This window comes from Belonocnema kinseyi, chromosome 1, assembly GCF_010883055.1.
Source record: "Belonocnema kinseyi isolate 2016_QV_RU_SX_M_011 chromosome 1, B_treatae_v1, whole genome shotgun sequence".
Taxonomy (NCBI): domain Eukaryota; kingdom Metazoa; phylum Arthropoda; class Insecta; order Hymenoptera; family Cynipidae; genus Belonocnema; species Belonocnema kinseyi.
Genome location: NC_046657.1, coordinates 173,110,392 through 173,116,610, shown reverse-complemented (window position 1 = coordinate 173,116,610; position 6,219 = coordinate 173,110,392).

Below are 6,219 nucleotides of genomic sequence, written 5' to 3'. Positions count from 1 at the left end.
GTTGAAAAGCTGAAAAAGGATCTGCCTCGCGAATTTCAAATGAAGGACTTAGGCAAACTGTATTATTGCCTCGGAATAGAGTTTAAGCAAGAATCGGAATCCCAATCGATCTTCATGACTCAGAAAAAATACATTGAGGATGTTCTTCAAAGGTTCGGAATGCAAGATTCGAAGACTGTAACTACTCCTTTGGATAGTAGTGTGAAGCTCAGCATGAAGATGAAACTAACAATTCATATCTGCTTAGTGCTTTGTACTCAATATATTGATTAAAAACAATAATAATATTATTATTAACTTTATTATCTTTACTGTGCCGTCCGAATGTTACTTTGACGTTCTGTGGAAAACCATTACATTAAATTTCTTAACTAAAAAAATAAAATAGCTAGTTTCATCACTAATAACTTGAAGAAAGAATTGCACTACCGTGATGTATTTGCTAAATAAAATTAATTTAAAAAGAAGCAACGCAGTTGTATAATTATAATTGAAGAATATTAATATTCACTATCAGAATGCAGATAAACATTTATGAAAGTATCATAACATTTTTTAATAATGAAATTCTATCAATATAAACAAAAATATATTTTTTTATCGAAAATAATAGAATAACATATTGAAACGTAGTAAGAGTACGTGCACTGAGTTCGAAATAACTAAGTATTATCTCTCTATCATTAAAATATGCTAGAGATATTTAAAGATAACTTTAAGATACGGACGTACGTCTTCATCGTAACATCGTAAGGATGTCGTAGGACGTTCTCCAATTTTTTGCCTCGTGTGAAGTTCTATAAAAATATTTAAATTTATAATTAGAAGTATTCGAAAGACATTTTGATGCATTTTTCGATATTTTAAATTTATTTCAACACATTCAGAATAATAATTTGACTAAAAAGTACCTGGAAAAAAGTAAGAAAGAAAAAGAAAAATTAAAAAGAAATGTAAGTACCGAGAAATAATGAAATTTTGACGAAACACAATTTCGTCGTTTTGCCTCCAATATTTTATATACTTTGCTGCGCTTAGGTTAGTTTTGACCCAAGTTATCTTAAAGTTCAAGACAAATTGGCAAAATATCGAAATAAATTTCGTTCGGATTGCTGATCTTCTAGATCTGTCTAGTCCAATTATCATATAAACATTTTCGACTGATTAACTATTAATCTTTTTTTGAAAAAGCACATATAAATAAAGTGCGAATAGTTATCTCGCAATGACAATACTTAAAATTATAATTTGAACGTATGATGTAGCTTTTTCAGTCTTTGTAAGGACAGAATGCTTTGCTTTCCACAACGATCCGAACGAAGTTATGATCATTTGGCTAAAAACGGCGCTAAAAAATGAATAATGAAAAACTAAAATTAATAAAGAAATTGCATAGAAATAATGGAGTTTTGATGAAACAGAATTCTGACATTTTTCCTCCAATATTTTTCTATAATTTGCCACACTTAGTTTAGTTTAACCCCAAGGTATTTTGAAGTTTAAAAATATTTGTAAAATATTTAAAAATACCCATAGTTTCGTTCGGATTCCTGGCTTTCTAGATTATCTAGTCCAATTATTATCTAAACATTGTCAACTGATTAGCCATCAACTTTTTGAAAAAGCACGTAAAAAACGCGAAAAGTTATCTCGCAATTACAATACTTAAAGTTATAGTTTGAACTTATAATGTAGCTTTTCCAGTCCTTATAAAGACTGATGGTTTTGTTTTTCACTGTAATCCGAACGAAATTATGGGGCATTTTTAGATATTTTTGAATTATTTCTACACATTGAAAATAATTTGGCTGAAGCCTAGCTGAAAGGAAAATATTAAATAAAACTAAAAATTGAAAAACCAATTTTATCAATTAATAGCATATATGACAACTTACGTTAACACAACCTTAAAATGTCCTGGAAATTTTAATATTTTTTGAAATACTTATCAATATTTTCAGTAAAAACCGTTACTTTTACCTCGAATTGCACAACAATTTTTTATTTTCTTTGAAGTCTAATGAATTTTATTAGAAATAACTATTTCCGGTGCACATGATTAAAATGACCTAAAGTTGTAAAAAATTTGTGAATCTTCTTCAAAATATAATCTAAAAAAATTGAAAATAGCATTTTCTGAGGAAAAAACTGACTTAATCCAAACTTTCATTGACACTTAATAAAATTCTGATATCGTATAGTATTTACTATTATTTATCATGTTAAACAAATAATTATTTTATCCTAGCATTAATAATTAAGTTCATATATTCATGCGTCTAATACTCATCATAGTATAAATTATAAATCATGATTCATGGGTAAAAGATTTAGTAACACAAAACGATTTAATTTATTATTTGAAGATTTGAATCTTGCCGCCTTAATCTGTGGTTCGGCCGTAGTACGCCAGGGAGCACAGCGATTTGCCTTTCTCGCAATTGAAATTGATAGATTCTGGTCTATCAGACGCATCGAATCGATTGATTGAAACACTTTGCGCTCTGTGACAGACATGTCACAGAGCTCACAACCAGCCTCCTGCCCAGGAGGAAGCAGCACCCCCAGCAAAGTAGCCATCACCAAGATGGAAAAGGAAGAAGTTGCAAGCAACTTCTCAGAAGTAACCACTAGGAGTAAGAAGCGAAAACTAGCTAAAATATCGCCTAACGCTTCGGACAGCGATATTAGTAGCCAATCCTCAGTCACTTCTATCAGAGGAAGCAGTAGGACGTCGAGAACGTCAGTAATTAGCTCCGCGCAGCCTAACCTAAAAGGAGTCATTGATCCACCTAACCCTAGCACTAAAAAATCAGCAGGACCATGAAAAATACCCCCTATTAATGTAATTCTGGATGAGGCTAACCACCCCCACACAATTCTCCATAAACTCCTGAAACAGTCCACTCAATACCCTCCCATAGCATATAACATCGGCCCAGATGTTTATTCAGTTCGCGTGTCTTATATTGAAGACTACCGTAAAACTATAACCAATCTCGAGCAGCAAGGCTTCCAATACTATCTGTATAAAAGCATTAACTTGCCACCCATCAAGCTCGTCATTCGGAATATCCCCACTGCATACCCAGAAGATTCAGTTCTCTCTGAACTCAGAGAGAACGGATACACTATTACATCGGTCGCTCGCATGCGAAACCGACAAACTAAAAAAGCGCTACCTATGCTTCTGGTAACGGTCCCAAATACTCCACAAGCAAAGGAGCTTCTCAATCTCCAGTCCTTTGCCAACATAAAAATAAAAGTTGAACCCTACGTTAAACCAAAGGAAACTTCGCAGTGCTACGAGTGCCAAAGATTCCATCATGTTTCCGACATGTGCCATGCCACTCCTCGTTGTGTGAAGTGCGGGGGCGTGCACCTGAGTCACAAATGCACAAAAGATCGTGAATCGCCGGCTACTTGTGCTAACTGCGCTAAAGACCACACCGCGAATTACAGGGGCTGTTCTGCCTTTAAAAAAGCCTCTAAAAAGTCCAATAACAAACCAAAATCTCTAAATTCACAAAAAGAAACTACTTCCCTTAAACCAGCTGTACAGATTGTACCAAAATAAAACCCGGCACATGTCGACGCCCTAGTAGTCAGTGCCCCAATATCACAAAAATTACCGCTTTACAGCACAGCCGTCGCCTCTACATAAAAAATGAACACAATCAAAACTCACACTACACAATCATCCAAAATCTCAAAAACCACTAATAATCGAGCTAAAGTACCAACCTCCGCGACATTTTCCATCCCACTAAACAAAAACACTCCAGTAATCACTCCCAATAAAAGTTCATATACTCAAGATATAAAAATAAAACTAGTAAACCTCTTAAAAAGAGCTACAATCTTAACCATCGATATAATGGGGCGGGGGGGGGGGGGGGGGGGGGGGGGGGGGGGGGGGGATCAACATTACGGAAGCTATAAATTCAACCGCCGAGATTATAAGTAATATACTTTCTCTTGCTTTAGAAAATGGCCAATTTCAATAAAAACACACTAAAAATAATATTTTGGAATGCTCAGGGTATTCTTAAAAAAAGACACGAATTAGCAACATACCTCTACCATAATAATATTACCATCTGCTTGCTCAGTGAAACTTTACTACGCGAATCCCTTCGCGTCGACCTAGTACGTGGATATAAATTGTACAGAAATAACACCAATAGAGGTACCGCGATTCTAATTCAAGAAAATATCGATCACCACGAACTAATAATTCCCAAACTTGAAGCCCTCGAAGGTACTGCTATACAAATTAACATTCACGGGAAACCTTATGCTATAGTCTCGCTCTATCAAACTCTCTCTCGCGAATTTACGAAAAATGACTACAGAAAAATATTCAAACTTGCACCCTCGGTAATAGCTGCAGGGGACCTAAATGCCAAACACTTAGCTTGGAATACCAGAACAACTAACAAAATTGGAAAAAAATTATTCGAATTTATCAATGATAAGAATCTCTCAGTTTCAGCACCAGATTCGCATACTTTTCACCCTCACAACACCAAACATAAATCTGACCTTATTGACTTTGCAATTACCAAAAATAACTTTTATACTCATGATACTTGCACTATTAACGAATTAGACTCAGATCATCGACCAGTTCTTCTAAGCCTTTTTACAAACTGCGAAAAAGCTCCGGTTAAGCCTCGCTATAATTTTGCAAAAGCTAATTGGCAAACATTCAACTTGACCCTAGAAACACTTGTTAATTTTGAACATTCCATAACAAACGCTAGCCAGATCGACAAAGCCATAACTAATCTTACCTCTAGTATAAAAACTGCCATTCGCACTTCAGTCCCTCAGAACACCATTAAAAAATACGATCCACCTGTCAGTCGCGAGATTGAAGACCTTATCCACACTCGCAATAAACTCTGCCGAACGCATTAAAAAACTAAAAGCTGTATCCTCAAAAACGTCATTAACCATCTTCGGAAAACTATAGCAATTAAAGTTCAAGAGCACAGATGCAAAAATTGGAATAAAGAAGTCGGTAAACTTCAAATCAAGGATAACTCTATATATCGTATGACTAAAGTCCTAACAAAGCCGCGAATAAATATTCCCCCTCTCAAGAATCCAGACCAAACGTTTGCGCTCTCTCCTATCGATAAAGCCAATCTCCTAGCGGAAAATTATGAAAGTAACTTCGCTCCACACGACGAGCCATCCGATACTCAGCACATTGCGGAATGTGAAAAAATGGTTTCCGAATTTCTCAAAATCCCAAGCACTGATAACTTCAAGAAAATAACCTATAAGGAAATAACCAAACAAATAAAAAACACTAAAAATAAAAAGCTCCCGGCCCCGATTCAATTACAAATCTAGTCCTCAAAAAGCTTCCCATCCCTTGCCTCAAACTCCTTGCTCTTATCTTCAATGCCTGTATTCAATTAAGCTACTTCCCTGAATCTTGGAAAATAGCTCACATTTTAGTTTTTCAGAAAAAAGGCAAAGATCCTTATCATCCAACCAGCTACAGGCCTTTTAGTCTTCTCAATATAATGAGCAAAATTTTTGAAAAATAATACTCACTCGCGTAAACTTTCACCTCGAAGAAAACAGCATCCTTAAACCGCAACAATATGGTTTCAGAAAAGGTCACTCTACGCAGCACATGATGCTCAAGATAACCGAAGCCATTAGCTTAAATTTCAATCGAAGAAAACAAACTGGAGCTGTTTTCCTCGATGTAGAAAAAGCTTTCGATAGTGTCTGGCATGTAGGATTGCTCAGAAAATTAATAAATTACAATTTCCCAAAGAACTCATCCTCTTTATAAACTCTTATCTTTCTAACAGAAAATTATCAGTCAAAATAGGCCAGACACTCTCAAAAGAGGAACTCATCTGAGCGGATGTGCCCCAAGGCGGCATTCTAGGACCGGTTTTCTTTATCATCTACGTAAACGACATCCCTGAGGTCCCCAAAGGTCAGAAGACCAGTTAAAATTGATCCACCCAAAATGTTTAACGAGCCAATAGAATGGAAAAATTCCGTAAAATACCTAGGGGGTAAACTTCACAAACGTCTTAATTAGAAGCAGCATATCCATGAATCTAAAGGGAAAGCTCTCGGGGATCTCTCGCGCTTAAATCCTATTATTAATAGACACTCGAGTCTAAAACCCGAATATGGACTCCTAATCTACAAAATTTTCATCCGACCAATCATAACTTATGC